This window comes from Callithrix jacchus, chromosome 1, assembly GCF_049354715.1.
Source record: "Callithrix jacchus isolate 240 chromosome 1, calJac240_pri, whole genome shotgun sequence".
NCBI lineage: Eukaryota > Metazoa > Chordata > Mammalia > Primates > Cebidae > Callithrix > Callithrix jacchus.
The window spans coordinates 191225916-191243142 of record NC_133502.1 but is presented as its reverse complement, the minus strand read 5'-3'; the positions used below and the strand labels follow the sequence as shown (position 1 = coordinate 191243142).

Sequence of the window (17227 nt, the reverse complement as noted above, 5' to 3'; positions counted from 1 at the left end):
GAAGCCTATTAGTAATGCAGGATCTCAGACTCCACCTCAGACCTGCAGAATCACAATCTGTGTTTTAAAAAAATTTTAGCCAGGTGTGGTGGCTCACGCCTGTAATCCCAGCACTTTGGGTGGCCAAGGCAGGCGGATCACCACGTCAAGAGATCGAGACCATCCTGGCCAACATGGTGAAACCCCATCTCTCCTAAAATACAAAAATTAGCTAGGCATGGTGGCGTGTCGTCCCAGCTACTCAGGAGGCTGAGGCAGGAGAATAGCTTGAACCTGGGAGGTGGAGGTTGCAGTGAGCTGAGATCACACCACTGCATTCCGGCCTGGCACCTGGCGGCAGAGCAAGACTCTGTCTCAAAAAAAAAAATCACCAGGCAGGTGTACTGACTCATGCCTGTAATCTCAACACTTTTGGAGGCCAAGGTGGGCAGACTGCTTGATGTCAGAAGTTCAAGACCAGCCTGGGCAACATGGTGAAATTAGCCAGGCTTGGTGATGCACACCTGTAATCCCAGCTACTTGGGGGGCCAAAGTGGGAGGATCACTTGAGCGTGGGAGGTCAAGGCTGCAGTGAACCGTGTTTGCACCACTGTATTCCAGCCTGGACCACAAAGTGAGACCCTTTAAAAATAAAAGATTATCACATGCATATTAAAGATGAGAAGTTCAGTTCCAAAATATATTTTATTTTTATTTCCCGTGATGCTACTAGATGTGTTGGATTTATATGATGTCTAATTAGTGTGGAAGAATAGGGTAAAACAGGAAACAACAAAGAAAACCTGCTCCTAATATAGTGCTCTTTGTTAGATAAATGTTCACAATTTGACAACTTTTTTTTTTTTTCATTTTTCTTGATTTTTCTAAGAAAGAACAAATAGGCCTATTTTTGGCATTGTAGAATGTTTAAGTGGATAGGGATCTTAGACATGACCTGATAACAAACCTTGGCTTTACAGGTGAACAAACGGGGCTAAGAACGTTAAGTGACTTACCCAAGATCATATAGTGTGGACTTCCCGTGACCTGATTTTCAAACTACTGATCTCTGGAACTCCTATGCTACCCCTCTGTGTTGCTCAAGGCCATTGTTAGTCTGTTCTATTGAAGTTGGTTGAAACCATTCTGAAAACCGGTGGCTCATGTCTGTAATCCCAGCACTTTGAGAGGGTGAGGAGGGGATCACTTGAGGTCAGGAGTTGGCGTCCAGCCTGGCCAACATGGTGAAACCCCGTCTGTACTAAAAATAAAAATATTAGCCCAGCATGGTGGTGTGTACCTGTGATTCTAGCTACTCGGGAGGCTGAGGCAGGAGAATTGCTTGAATCCGGGAGACAGAGGTTACAGTGAACTGAGACCATGCCACTGCACTCCAGCCTGGGTGACAGAGTGAGACCCTGCCTCAAAACAAAACTATTCTGAATGAAAACAACCATCCTGCACAGTTATGAGTGAGAGTAAATCCAACACATCTCACAGCATCTTGGGAAAAAGGCTCACTCTCTTGTTTCCCTTCATTGTGAAGTGGTACAGTAACTTCAGAGAAAGACAGTTTCCGTTGAACTCCTCCTGTTAGTTGGTTCTCCTCCTGGAATTTGAACCCTCCTGCAGACTGATGGAGTTTGCTGCTCAGTCCTGCACCCTCTGACCTGAGGGGAAGGTGTGGGGTTTTCTTTTCTACAGAAATGGCAGGATTGTGTCTTGGTAGTGGTTTTGAGTGTTTAGAGGTAGAGTTATTTTAATTATTTTCTAGCTCTGGTTTAAATAAAAAGTTAACAAACCAGGAAAGAACTGGCTATAAAAACTTAACAAACCAGGAAAGAACTGACTATCTGTATGTTAAAAAAAATTAAAAGAGAAGGGGAAATAGAGAGAACATGGACTTTTACCTTGTACCTTACATAAAAATTCATTTGAGGCTGGGAATCCCAGCCCTTTGTGAGGTCAAGGTGGGTGAATCACTTGCAGTCAGGAGTTGGAGAACAGCCTGGCCAACATGGTAAAACCCCATCACTACTATAAATACAAAAATAGGCCGGGCATCATGGTGGGTGCTCATAGTCCCAGGTACTTGGGAGGCTGAAGCAGGAGAATTGCTTGAACCCAGGAGGTAGAGATTGCAGTGAGCCAAGATTGCACCACTGCACTCAGCCATAGCCTGGGTGACAGAGTCAAACTCCGTCTCAAATAAGGGGCAAACTTTTGAGAAATACAGTACCCTGAATGACTCTGGAGAATAATTCTGAATGAAAAAAGCAAATCTTAAAATATTACATATTGTATGATTCTGTTTATGTAACATTCTTGAAATGATGAAATTTAAGATACGAAGCACAAATTGATTATTCATATTGTCAGGGCCTGTTAATGGCGTGGGGCTAGAAGTGGATGTGTCCATAAAACATCAGCATGAGGGATCCTTAGGGTGATGGAAATGTGTATGTTGACTATCAGTGCCAGTATTTTGGTTGTAATATTGTAATGTAGTTTTGTAAGATGTTACCATTGGAGGAAACTAAGTAAAGGATACATGAGCTCTTTGTATTATTTCTTATAGCTACATGTGAATCTATAATTATCTCAAAATGAAAAGTTTAAAAACTGCAGACAATTTGGCAGCTTTTCAAAAAGTTAAACATAGATCCTGTGACCTAGCAATTCCACTTCTAGATATATACCCTAGAAAATTGAAAACATTTGTCCTTGTAAAAATGCACACATAAATATTCATAGCAGCATATTCAAAATAGCTAAAAAGTGGAAACAACCCAAATGTCCTTCAGTTGATGAATAAACAAAATATGGTATAGCTATACAATAGAATATTATTCACTCATAAAAAGAAATAACTGTTGATATATGTTATAAAATGAATGAACCTTGGCTGTGAGCAGTGGCTCAGGCCTGTAATCCCAGCACTTAGGGAGGCCTAGGCAGGTGGATGGCTTGAGCCCAGTAATTTGACACCAGCCTGGGCAACATGGTGAAACCCTATGTCTACTAAAAACACAAAATTATCCAGGCATGGTGGGGTATGCCTGTACTACTCGAGAGGCTGAGGCATAACAATCGCTTGAACCCGGGAGATGGAGCTTGCAGTGAACAGAGATCAAGCCGCTGTACTCTAGCCTGGGTGACAGAATGAGACTCAGTCCTAAAAAGAATAAATGAATGAACCTTAAAAACATTTCCCAAGGGCCGGGCATATGGTGGCTCATGACTGTAATTCCAGCACTTTGGGAGGCCCAGGTGGGTGGATCACCTGAGGTTGGGAGTTCGAGACCATCCTGACCAACATGGAGAAATCCCATCTCTACTAAAAATACAAAATTAGCCGGGTGTGGTCACTCATGCCTGTAATCCCAGCTGCTCGGGAGGCTGAGGCCGGAGAATTACTTGAACCTGGGAGACCGAGGTTGTGGTGAGCCAGGATCATGCCACTGCACTCCATTGTGGACAACAAGAGTGAAACTCTGTCTCAAAAAAAAAAAAATTTCCAAGTGAAAGAAGATAGAGACAGAAAGCCATACATTGTATGATTCCATTTAAGTGAAATGTCCAGAATAAGAAATGGAGAGTGACTACTGATGGATACAGGGTTTATTTGGGGGGCAATGAAAATGCTCTGGAATTAGATAGTGGTGATAAACTATGGAATTATGCACTTTGAATGATTGAATTTTATAGTATGTGAATTGTATCTCAATTTTTTAAATTGAAGAAAAAACTCAGGTTTCTCTGGAGTAATAGCAGATCAGTGATTGTGTGGGGCTGGAAGTGAAAGGAGAAATTGAGTACAGAGGGGCGCAAGAATACTCTAGGGATGAAAATATATCTCTTGATTGTCATAGTTAAACAGGCATATGCAACTGTCAGAATGCATTGAATTGTGTACACTGGGTGAAGTTTATTGTGTCTGAATTGAAGTTCAATAATGTTAGTTTTTAAAACTTATAAAATTATCTCTAGTTGTTGTAAGCTTAAAATGACCTTTAGGTTAAAATTCTCTTATCTCTTATTATAAGGTCAACGACTATTATAAAATTTACCTTATGGACTCTGACGTTGATGTGTGGGGTTATTTTCCCTCACCACCAACCAATTCTCCAACCATCTGGACACCAACTGGGTGTCCTACAGTTTAACCCAGTTTTGACATTAATTCCTTGGAGTTAGTGCAAACCCCATGGGTTAAGGGCTCAGGCTCACAAGACTTCTCCCAACTTCAGAAGCTGTTAGTTACTATCTCCACTTTTCTGTCCTGTTTCCAAAGTGAAACTAGATTGATCACTTTGACTCAGGCTCTTCTCTTAGGCCTTTGTACCAGCCTGTTACTGTACTTTTCAGAACCCATGAGTGGATGTGATTATTCTAAAGTTTTTTTTGAGTTAATGGAACATTCTGTTGCTTTTTTGCTTTTGTGTACAACAGAAAAATGTCTCAAATTGGGTATAACAGATCAGGGTGATTGCCTTTCACCTCCACTTTGGAGTGCTTTGAGCTAGTTTGGGCACAAGGAAGTTGGAGTTAAAATGACTCCTGAAGGAAGTAAGCAAGCATGAGAAGAGTGGGCAGCATTGCTAGGTATTAAAGAAAACCAAGTGTATGAGCTTCTTTTCTACCTACATCACCTTTGTCTCTCAGCCCTGGTCTCTTGCCAAGAAGTGAGCTATCTAAATAAAATATTACACAAAACCTTCCAAGGTTTCAGAAAAATTCTAGAGGATAATCTCTAAGTGAGAAGGACCATCTTGATAGGTTGCCCTGAGTTTTATCCCCCAGGTTTCCTTCTACCCCCATGTACCCATTCTCACTCATTTCTCGGGTCCCACCAAGTCTAAATTCAGGTAGTTTTCCATTTAAAGTTCTGCCCCACATGTGGACACATTTTTTTTTTTTTATTGTTTCCCTTAAGCATAGACTAGACTAACTTTATTAAAAAGAGACCAAGCAGGAGCATCTCTTGAGACCGAAAGGTGGAGGTTGCAGTGAGCTGAGATCCTGCCACTGTACTCCGGCTTGGGCCACCAAGTGAGTGACCTTGCTTAAAAAACAAAAACAAAACCACCACCACCACCACCAAAAGCCTCCAAAACAAAAATCACAAAGACATAAAAGAGGTATATTTCTGGAATATGGAATTCTAAGTGGATTTTGTAAGAATGCCAGCAAAAATAAATATATTTAAAATAATAGCTAACCCTTAGAGTTTACAGTGCATGAGGAGGAAAAATAGACACTTTTTTGTTTTGTTTTTTTGTTGTGTTGTTTTGAGACAGAGTTTTGCTCTTGTTGCCCAGGATGGAGTGTAATGGCGTGATCTTGGCTCACCACCACCTCTACCTCCCGGATTCAAGCGATTCTCCTGCCTCAGCCTCCTGAGTAGCTGGGATTACAGACATTCACCCCCACGCCTGGCTAATTTTGTATTTTTAGTATTGACAGGGTTTCTCCATGTTGGTCAGGCTGGTCTTGAACTCCCGACCTCAGGTGATCTGCCTGCCTCGGCCTCCCAAAGTGTTGGGATTACAGGCGTGAGCCACTGTACCCGGCCAGCGTTTTTTTTTTTTTTTTACTCTACTTCTCCTTTCAACATTCCACCGCTGATGATATCAGATGTGTGGCGTTTTTTTTTCTCACCAACAACCAGTTCTTTAATCATCTGGACACCAACTGGGTGTTCTACAATTTAACTCAGTTTTGACATTAATTCCCTGGTGTTCGTGCAGACCCCACAGGTTAAGGGCTCAGGCTCATAAGACTTCCCCCAACTTCAGATGCCAATCCATAGTGGCAGGTCCTCAGGTTATTCACAGTTTCTGTCTGGCTTGGCTACAAATCAGAGGTTTCCACAACCCCCTCCTCTAGAATTTGCTAGAATGACTTGCAGAACTTTAAAAAGCCCTTTACTTAAATTTATCAATTGATTTTAAAGGATATAAGGAACAGACAAATGGGAGAGAAGCATAGGGTGAGCTGTGAGGGGGGTTGTGTGGAGCTCCCATGCCTTCTCTGGATATACCATCCTCCCAACACTGCCTGGGTCTATCAGTCTGGAAGCTCTCTGAACCCTGTACTTTTCGGTCTCTATGGAGTCTTCATTATGTAGGCATGATTAATGACATCATTGGCCATTGGTGAGTAGGTCAATCTCAAGCCCCTCTTGCCTCCCCAGAAGTCAGAGTACAGTAGGGCTGCAGTTTTAATCCTCTGATCACATGATTGTTTTCCCTGGCAATCAGCCCTCACCTTAAGGGCTTTCCAAAGTCAGCTTATTAACATAAATTCAGGTATGGTTGAAAGGGACCTGTTACTAATAACGAAAGAGGCTCCTTTCACCTTTATTATTATCATTAGGAAATTTCAAGGTCCAATTTTAGGACCTCAGTGCCAGACCAAACACATATTTATTATAAATCACAACATTGCAGTGTGCCAGACGGTATACCAAGCTCCTTATGTATATTAACTCTTACTCTTTGCAACAACTATGTGAGGTGGATAATCTTACCCCATTTTACAGATAAGGAAATTGAGGGACAAAGTGGATCTGAAACCTGTTCAATGCTATACACTTAGTAAGTGGTACAGCTAGGATTGTACCCAGCTGGCTTGGCTTAAGAATCTCTGCTGATTATACCACTATACTATATTCCTTTCATGTGAACTTTAAGCCCTTTTTCAGACCCTGTATGTTAGCTCTTGATAGGCTCTTCTAACTCATCTAGGTTCCTTTGCTCCATTCTCCCAGTACTTAGCTTACTTGACTTTTTCGTCCTCCTTCCCTTCCTGTTTTGTCTTTCCCTGTGAGAACACTACAACGTAAATGTAACAAGCAAACAAAAAAATCCTCCAACTTTTTCTTCTCTTAGAATATGTATTTTAAGGGGGCGGGCATAGTGGCTCATACCTGTAATCCCAGCACTTTGGGATGCCAAGGCAAGAGGATTGCTTGAGGAGCAATAGGAGCTCAAGACCAGCCTGGGCAACTTAGTGAGACCCCCATCTCCATAAATAATCAAAAAAATTAGCCAGGTGTGGTAGTGTACACCCTATAGTCACATCTACTCGGAAGGCTGAGGCAGGAGAATTGCTTGAGACCAGGAAGTCGAGGCTGCAGTGAGCTGTGATTGTGCCACTGCACTCCAGCCTGGGTGACAGAGTGAGAGCCTGTCGCCAAAAAAAAAAATCCTGTTGTTTTAGACCTTGTTTCTGCATAGGAATGGCCTTATTTTTTAAAAATTAAGTTTGATATTTAAAAAAAAAAACTTATAAGACGAGCCCTTACTTTTGCAGAGAAGCTTCCTTGTTTTTAACTGTGACTCTTGTACCTGTTCACAAGGATTAGAAGGGATGCTATTTGGAATTACGTGTAGTAGTATTTCTGACACCTGTGTCCAAAACCAGTGTCATGTGTTTGAAACTAAGCAAAACTTCTAGCGTGTCTTGCCATAAACATACATTAGACATTTTTTCCGTTGTAGCTAATAGTTTCTGTGGGTTGGAATTAAAATTAAACCTGTATATCTTTAGAGCAGGAACATTTGCTGTGTGAAGGTCCTTGTTGGCTCTGGTAAGAAAAAAAAGTTCCCTTGCTTATTCCCTTCCTTCTCTTTTGAGAAGGCTTTCTGAAACTGAAAAAAAAATTTTTTTTAATTAATTTATTTTTTCAGATGGAGTCTTGCTCTGTCACCCAGGCTGAAGTGCAGTGGTGTGATCTTGGCTCACAGTGGCCTCCACCTCCCAGGTTCAGGCAATTCTCTGCCTTAACATTCTGAGTAGCTGGGATTACAGGTGCCAGCCATCATGCTCAGGTAATTTCTGTATTTTTACTAGAGACTGGGTTTCACCATTTTGGCCACGCTGGTCTCAAACTCCTGACCTCAAATGATCCACTCACCTCGGCCTCCCAAAGTGTTGGGATTATAGGCATGAGCCACCGTGCCCAGCCCAGAAACTTCTTTTTGTTTGTTTGGTTTTTTTCCTTTTTTTCTTTTTTCTTTCTTTCTTTTTTTTTGGTTTGTTTTTTGTACCAGAAACTTCTTAACAGTTAAGTTTTATATCGGCTAAGTCAGTCCTTGAGATGTTTGCAAAAATCTTCCCTTGCTTTATCCTTAAGATCCTCTTGCATGTAGGCTTTTGGTCAACTGACTTCAATGTTACTAAACATATGTTTAATCCCAACTAAGGTAGGTAGTTTGGATGTTTCTAGACAAGTGTGAGTTTGAGGAAATAGTATTATATATTGTGTATGTGCAGAATTTGTCACGTGTTAGATGTTGCATGAAAGGTGTTTGAGAATCTACCAAAAATGTAGTCGCCATCTGCACAGGGATTATATTCTGGTTTAGGTAGTTCGGAATAAGAGGTTAAATGATACGTAGTCCTGCAGTCAATATTTGTTCTCATGTAGTGGTAGGCGAGTTTTCTGATATGCATGGCTCTGTTTTCTCTGTTCTGCCTACCTGTTGAACTTTACCTGCTGCTGTTTTCTCTTTGCTTTCTAGGTTCCATTCACTCTCTTGGCTTTCTAGGTTCTTCCACCTCCTGGGTTCAAACGATTCTCGCGCTCCAGCCACCTGGTAGCTGGGATTACTGGCGCATGCCACCACATCCAGCTAATTTTTCTATGTTTAATAGAGATAGGGTTTTGCCGTGTTGCCAGGCTGGTCTGCAACTCCTGGCCTCAAGAGATCTGCTTGACTCAGCCTCCCAAAGTGCTGGGATTACAGGCATGACGCACCACACCCAGCCTCATATGTGATTATTTTATGAGATTTTTGGGGGTTGTTTAATGTGTATTTCTCTTACTAGACTGAAAATGCTACAAAGGCAGGTATCTTATTATGGTTTTAGCATTTTATATCCAGGATCTTATTGGGGGCTTAATACATAGTAAATGCTAAATAAGTGTATGTTAATGAATGAAAGAAATGAATATAAAATATTGAAGAGATTGAGAAGAAAGCCATTTCATTCTGTGTCTAGGTCTTTCAACCTGGTTATTTCTCCAAAGAAATGTTTCCCTGAAGAGCAAGCACAAACCATTCCTTTATAAGAGGTAGGAGGGGCTGGGCGTGGTGGCTCATGTCTATAATCCCAGCACTTTGGGAAGCTGAGGCAGGTGGATCACTTGAGGGTCAGGAGTTTGAGACCAGTCTGGCCAACATGGTGAAACCCCATCTCCACTAAAAAAAAAAAAACAACAAATTATCTGGGTATGGTGGCTCGCGCCTATAATCCCAGCTCCTTTGGAGGCTGAGACAGAGAATTGCTTGAACTTGGGTGGTGGAGCTTGCAGTGCGCCGAGTTCACGCCATTGCACTCCAGCCTGGGCAACAGAGTGAGACTCTAGCTCAATTTAAAAAAAATGTACAATGAAAACTGTAAACATTGATGCCTGGTGACAACCCATATTAGGGAAAATAAAAAGAAATAAAACAACATTGATGTAAGAAATTGAAGAGGACACACACACAAAAAGCAAAGATATTCTATGTTCATCGATTGGAAGAATCAATATTTTAACATTGTGAAAATGTTCGTCTACCCAAAGCAATCTATAGATTCAATGCAATCCCCATCAAAATACCAATGACATTCTTCACAGAAATAGAAAAAAAATCCTAAAATTTATATGGAATCACAAAACACCCTGAAAAGCCAAAACTGTCTTAAGCAAAAAGAACAAAACTAGAGGAATCAGATTACCTGACCTAAAATTATACTGCAGAGATGTAGAAACCAAAAAGGCACGGCACTGGCATAAAAACACACACACACAGACCAGTGAAACAGAATAGAGAACACAGAAATAAATCCATACATATACAGTAAACTCATTTTTGACAAAAGTGTCAAGGACATACATTGGGGAAAGAACAGTCTCTTCAATAAATGGTGATGGGAAAACTGGATATCCATATGCAGAGGAATGAAACCAGATTCCTATCTCTTGCCATATGCAAAAATCAAATCAAAATGAATTAAACACTTAAATCTAAGACTTCAAACTATGAAACTACCAAAAGAAAATTTTGGGGAAACTTTCCAGGACATTGGACAGGGCAAAGATTTATTGAGTAACACCCTACAGGCATAGGCAACCAAAGCAAAAATGGACAAATGGGATCACATAGAATTAAAAAGCTTCAGCAAAACAAAGACAGCATCAACAAAGTGAGCAGACAACCCACAAAATAGGAGAAAATATTTGCAAACTACCTGTCTGACAAGGGGTTAGTAACCAGAATACATAAGGAGTTCAAATACCTCTGTGGGAAAAAAATCTAATGTGATTAAAAGGTGGGCAAAGATCTAAATAAATATTTCTCAAAAGAAGATGTACAAATGGCAGTCAAGTATAGAAAAGGTGCTCAACATCATTGATCATTAGAAAAATGCAAATCACAACTACAGTAAGATATCTTACTCCAGCTAAAGTGGCTTGTATCCAAAAGACAGGCAATAACAAATGCTGGTGAGGATGTGGAGAGAAGGGAACTCTTGTACACTGTTGGTGGGAATGTAATTTAGTACAACCACTATGGAGAACTGTTTGGAGGTTCCTCAAGAAGCTAAAAATAGATCTACTGTATGATCCAGCAGTTCCACTGCTAGGTATATACCCCCAAAAGAGAAAATTTGTTTATCAAAGAGATATCTGCACTGACACATTTATTGCAGCACCTATTTACAGTAACCTAGATTTGGAAGCAACCTAAGTGTCCATCAACAGCTGAATGGATAAAGAAAATGTGGTATATGGATGCATGGAATGTTATTCAGCCCCAAAATGAATGAGATCTCATCATTTGCAACAACATGGATAGAACTGGAGGTCATTATGTTAAGGGAAATAAACCAGGCACAGAAAGACAAATATGGCATGTTCTTACTTATTTGTGGGAGCTGAAAATTAAAACAATTGAACTCATGGAGAGTAAAAGGATGGTTGCCAGAGGCTGGGAAGTTTAATGAAAGGTAGGGGAAGTGGGAATGTGTTTAATGGGTACCAAAAATGTTAAAAAAGAATGAGACCTAGTATTTGTTAGCACAACAGGGTGACTATAGCAAAAAAAAAAAAAAAAAAAATTAACTGTACATTTTTAAAATGACTAAAAGTTAAAAATAAAATTTAAAAATGTAGGTAGGACTTTTTTTTTTTGTCATCTCTGGCTTTCCCCACCCCACCATTCATTTTGAGAAACATGATTCTCAATTCTTTGGAAATTGTAGAGATATATAAACCACAGAGTTTTCATATCCATATTCCTGAATGGATACACTTCTACCCAAAGTTGATCAGAAGTTGTCTCTTTTTAACTTCTATTTTTTATTTTTATTTTTTTTTATAGAGATGGAATCTCACTCTGTTGCCCAGGCTGGAGTGCAGTGGCATGATCTCAGCTCACTGCCAACCCTTACCACCTGCATTCAAGTGATTCTCTTGCCTCAGTCTCCTGAGTAGCAGGGACTACAAGTGTGCACCCCCACGTCCAGCTAATTTTTTTGTATTTTTAGTAGAAACGGGGTTTCGCCATGTTGGCCAGGCTGTTCTCAATCTCCTGACCTCAGGTGATCCACCTGCCTTGGCCTCCCAATGGGGCTGGACTTAGAGGCATGAGCCACCATGCCTGGCCTCTTTAATTTAAAACAATTACCTTAACTAGAGACAGGATTTTGTTATGTTGCCCAGGCTGGTCTCAAACTCCTGGCTTAAGCAATTCTCCTGCCTACGCCTCCCGAAAATGCTAGGATTACAAGTGTGAGCCATCATGCCCAGCCCAAAGTTTTCTCTTATTAAGGAGCTAGCACATATTTAAAAGTACTATATATTTTGGCTTACTGATTAGGGATTTGACTTTTTTATTAATGCACTTAATTTTGTTCAGGCTTTGGAGATCATTGCAGCGTATTTAAGTCAAAGGACTCAACTTAAAAAAAAAAATGGCAAGCATTTATTTTCTTTTTTTAATTAATTTATTTTGTTTGAGACAGAATCTTTGCTCTTATTGCCCAGGCTGGAGAGCAATGGTACAATCTCGGTTTGCTGCAACCTCTGCCTCCCGGGTTCAAGTGATTTTCCTGCCTCAGCCTCCCTAATAGCTGGGATTACAGGCACACACCACTATGCCAGCTAATTTTTGTATTTTTAGTAGAGAAGGGGTTTTGCCATGTTGGCCAGGGTGGTCTCAAACTCCTGACCTCAGGAGTTTCACCTGCCTTGGCCTCCTAAAGTCCTGGGATTATAGGCGCAAGCCACCAGGCCTGGCTTGCAAGCATTGTTTTTGAAGTTTAACAGTCCAAACTCAAATCAAGAGTGTTAATATTTTAATATTTCTGCTCCTTGTTCATTAATTCTTACCTCCTGCATCTCAGAATACTGCTAAGGTTTCTAAGATTGACAATTTTTGTGAGAGATTTGGTACTTCTGAAAACTTTTGGCTTAGAGTACTCAGTTTCAAAAGTTGTTTTTTGTTTTGTTTTGTTTTTTTGAGATGGAATCTCGCTCTGTCACCCAGGCTGGAGTGCCGTGGCGCTATCTCAGCTCACTGCAACCTTTACCTTCCGGGTTCAAGAGTTCTCTTGCCTCAGCCTCCCGAGTAGCTGGAACTACACGCGTCTGCCACCACATCTGGCTAATTTTTGTATTTTTAGGAGAGACAAAGTTCCACCGTGTTGGCCAGGATGGTCTCCATCTTTTGACCTCATGAACCACCTCACCCAGCTCAAAATTTATTTTCATAAGCTCATCAGATGGCTTTAAACTTGGTGTGCTGGTAGTGGGATTAAAGTGCAGACTTTACTCCTTGGAAAACTTCCCTTTCTTCTAATTATTTTATTACTTTAAGCTTTCTAAATTGTCTCCATTACTTAGAAATTTCTTCTCATAGCAAAATAGTTATATAAAATTTTAGAAAATTTATAGTTTAACAAACACTCTTAACTAATGATAAAGATGGATCAGTTAAAGTTTACAAATTACTTTTAAGGCACACATTGCTAAGTGGTGGAGTTATGGGTATGAATTCCTTTTAGCCCTGTAGCTAAATATCAAGAGACTACATGTTCAGCCGTAAAACATTAGCCTCTGCCAACATTACATCAGCTCCACAAAACCTCACTGGCTAATTATCCCTTGGGACTAGGACATGGATTTGGCAGCTTGTGAAAGCTGCTTTTTCCAATTTCTCCCTTCCTGGCTGTGACATATCCCAAAGGAATGAAGTTGAGAAATCATCTTTTGAAAGCTTTCAACCTCTCATTCCCACAGTGGTTCTCATGGTTAGGGATAGAAGATCCCTTCTTCCACTTGAGGAATCCCTTCAGCTTATGATGCATTCTTTAAGCAGTAACGAAGGTACACTGAGTGAGCCGTGGAAGGTGATGGCAAAGATCCTCATCTTCTTTATGTTACCAAAATTGTAGAAGCTGGAAGACGGGCACTGGAACCCATGTGTGGTTTTCATCTGTGTCCATTGACATTAGCTGTTAGAATTAGTATTGTCATTTAAGATATCCTTTAATGAGTGAGCACTTGTAAAACAACTTTTTTGAGGACACCCTTGGCTAGCAAAAAGAACTGTATGATCTTAATCTCTTTTACCCTCAGCTTACTTATCCTAAAATAAAGATATGATTCTTGCCTTATTTTCCTCACAAGGGATTATAAGGATGGAAGGAGATAACACATATGAATTTAATTTCACTGGTGGCCTCTAGCCACCCTATACATATAATGGGCCAGTTCTAGGCTTCATCTTACCTGTTCGGTGTTTTCTTCTCATTCTATACTACTCAGAGTTCTTCACATAATCTTGGTTAACCTAAGCATACAATAAATTTATTAGAAAAGTATTAGTGCACAGCCTTAAAAGGAAGGCTGGATAACACAGTTTAGAAAATGAGCAGAAATTGAGTGAGGCAAGACTTGGTGAAGACCGTATAATGGGACCAGTCAGCTGAGGACTCTGTCTCTAGCACTGCTCACTGGACCTTCTCTGCCACTGCTGCTGGCCTGGTCTTCCATGAACATCTGCTGCTGTTGGCACTGCCACCAGTAGGCACTTGCCACAGTGCCATGAATAATTTGTTTATATTTTCCACATTTGTTTTATTCTTTCAATATTTGAAGATCTACATAGGAGGATCTTATTGACTTGGGTTATATATTTGTGAACTAGATGCCAGGGAACAGAGAGAGGGAATTTCTGTTAACTGTCAGTTCCTCTAATGGGAAAAGGTGACTGCGTTCCCCCATCTTAGAATTTCCTCCAAATAGGAAAGTATTCAAATGTGATGTGTGTATTTATATCTATATCCCTGACCTATTTCCTGAGTTCTAGATTCAATTAATTCACTAATTTCTTCCTGCATGCATTTAAACTGATACCACCATTCCCGGTGACTATCCCCAAGCCTGCATTCCCTAATTTATAGTGCCAGTTGCCCTGGCCAGGAAAATTAGGAGTCAGTTTCGATTCTTCCTTTCTGGTTGTACTCGTCACATCTATTTGACTTCTTAGTTCTCTAGATTTTACTTCTACCTTGACCTCTTATATTTTGTCTCTCCGCTCTATATCATATTCTCAGGATTTTTCCTTGTGGTTTCAGGGGCCTTGTTATTGGGCTCCCTGGCTATAGTTCAACTTTCCTCTGATCTGTTCATTCAGCTGCTAGGATACTTTTGCTGACTACCAATTCTAATCCTTTTCTTCTCCCGCTCACAATTCCTCCATTTCTTGTGAGGTAAAACTTAAACTATTTTATTTGTCTGGTCTCTGACTAAGTGGTTATCTCATATCACTTCCAAACTCACAGTCTCCAGCAGTACTGACCAGTTTTTGGTTCCCGGAACACTTTGTGCTTTTAACTCTCTGTTCCTTTGCATATTACTGTTCCTCTTTCTGCTTGCCAGCCTTCTCATCCTTCAGGTCTCAGTTTAAGGGTTACCTCTTCTGAGACTTGTGCTATCTTGGATTCCCGCAGAAACTGAGGTGCGCCTTCTGCTGTGCTCTCCCTAGGTTCACTGGGAGACCAGAAAGCGATTGTTTGCTGCATTTTCATTCCTAGCAGGTCTCATTGTCAGAAGAATGCCCCATGCAAGCAGGGGTGGTATCTAATTTCTGTATTCCCAGTTCCTAACACATAGCAGGTACATAATACTTTTTATTTAATGATTCAATGAAAGCACTTTGAGAATTAAAGCACCGTACACATGGCATATTCATCACCGGCATTTTCTTGTAAGCATTTAGGCCCTTTTTAACTCTAAAATTCTGTATATATTAATCAGTTTCTGGGGAGCAGTTTGGGTTTTATTTCATTCAATTATTTATCTGCTAATGACCAGAGGTCCAAGAACCCTACCTACCCCTCACAGGAGTTTGCCTTCTTTGTGATCAGCCTTATATATTCTTATACTAAGAAGTTGATTAAATGTACTTGCCTTTAGTTTCCCCAACCTCTCACTTAATATACATTTTAATCCTGAATCGTGATTTGCTTCATGTGTGAACCATTCCTTACCCCCAACCACTAATTCAGTCACTTTGCTTTAGTTGTCCTAGTTATCGTAAATTATACAGTGACTGGAGCCTTACACTGTACTGGTATTCTAGAGATTATGTAGAGAATCTAGAGAAATATCTTGTCAGTTTGACTGGATTGCTAGTTCTACAGTTCTTTTTCTCATCCCACAGTTCTCATTTGGGTTCTGTACTCCCACTGGGGGCCTTGGCAGAGCAAACAGTATATAGTTTAACTTCACTTTTCTTTTTTTTAAGTACTAGGCTGCTGTTTCTTGATTTACTGCACTGGGAGGAATACGTTTTGATTTTTTTCTTTTTCTTGTTCCTCCCTCAGAGGGAGCCTGCGTCATTGAGAAATGTTTAACCTCATGGCCTCAGACTGAGGCTGGAAATTTGCCTAAGGGAACTTGAAGCTGGCAGTATTTTTACTCAAATTCCTCCTCATGAGGAGGGGGATTTCAGCAGGACCTGCCCAAACAAGAAGATTTTGGGAAATTTTTAGTAGCAAAGCTGTTGCCATCAGATTACTGAAAAAGTTTTCTGGAGATAAGCTTTCTCCACTAGGAGAAAGCAGTAACTTCTATCAGGTAAACAAAAATTCAGACCCCGAAACTTAGCTTTTCAGTTGTGTGGTATGTTGTTACAAGAAAACTTTGACCAGCTCGATGAGAAAGAGAAGCTTCCGAGAAAGTTTAGAAACTCACTTAGGGAAAATAGCCTTAGGCTGAGGCAAATCTCTGTCGGCTATGGGGAGAATTTGGCTTTTTATCAACCCTGGATTATCCTAAGAGTAGGTCACAACAGGGTTATTTTTGGCAGATCTTTCTTTCAAGCACTTAATGATATTGGCATTATTTTCTATTTACAAAAGTACTTTGTTGACACAAACAACATATTTGCCCAGTAAGAGTTAGAATGGATGATCTTTTGTGCCCAAACACTGATTTCCCTAATACAGGAAGGTGTGAACCAGAAAATGTTTAGAATGTGACTACCTCTGCTTATTTTAATCTTTGTGTCACAGATGAGGAAAACTTGTATAGTTATTTGCCAATATGAAATGACAAACTGAGCAGGCACTGGACTCTGACAAAGGAAGAATTGTATAAACAATTTGTGACAGCTTTGTGACTTCCTAGAAAATTGGAAACAATTGCTCAGTACTAAATACAAGTACAAGCATTGCTGCCTACTCTGAAAGATAGTTGGACTTGTCTACCATCTTTTCTTTCTGTGTAGTGTATTTTCTACTGTTAGCTGGATGTTTGAGGGTTGAGCTATTGATACCAGCACCTTGTTAAAAGCTACTATGAACATGAAGAGAAACGTGGTAATCTTAAAAACCAAGATCTTTATTTATTTTTGGTAGAGACAAGGTCTCCCTATGTTGCCCAGACTGGTCTCAAACTCCTGAGCTCAAGTTATCCTCCAGCTTTGGTCTCCAGAAGTGTTGGGATTACAGGTGTGAGCCACCAAGCCCATCCGGAAGCCAAACTCATACTTTGCAGAAAAGTGTCCTTAAACCACAGTTAATATTATAAGAACATATTACTAATGTTCTTCCACCTTAAAGAAACTTCCAGTTGAGAGACAGCCTCAGTTGTGAGGCCAGAGATTCCAATATGAACTGAATATATTATATCCATAGAAAGTGGTAATGAGTGTAAATAAATCTTTTTTTTTTTTTATTTTTA

General features: G+C 40.3%; 1 protein-coding gene across 7 annotated transcripts in view; it reads left to right on the top strand.

Annotated features, from left to right (window-relative positions):
• Window positions 1-17227, top strand: part of MRTFA (myocardin related transcription factor A) — a 208093-nt gene that overhangs the window by 101214 nt on the left and 89652 nt on the right. The window contains exon 4 of one of the 7 annotated variants that reach the window (XM_078334623.1): window positions 7674-7814. The exons of the other annotated variants lie outside the window; for them this stretch is intronic. The gene's annotated coding sequence lies outside the window, so the exon portion shown is untranslated. The remainder of the gene's footprint in view (window positions 1-7673; window positions 7815-17227) is intronic. 7 annotated transcript variants of the gene reach the window in all.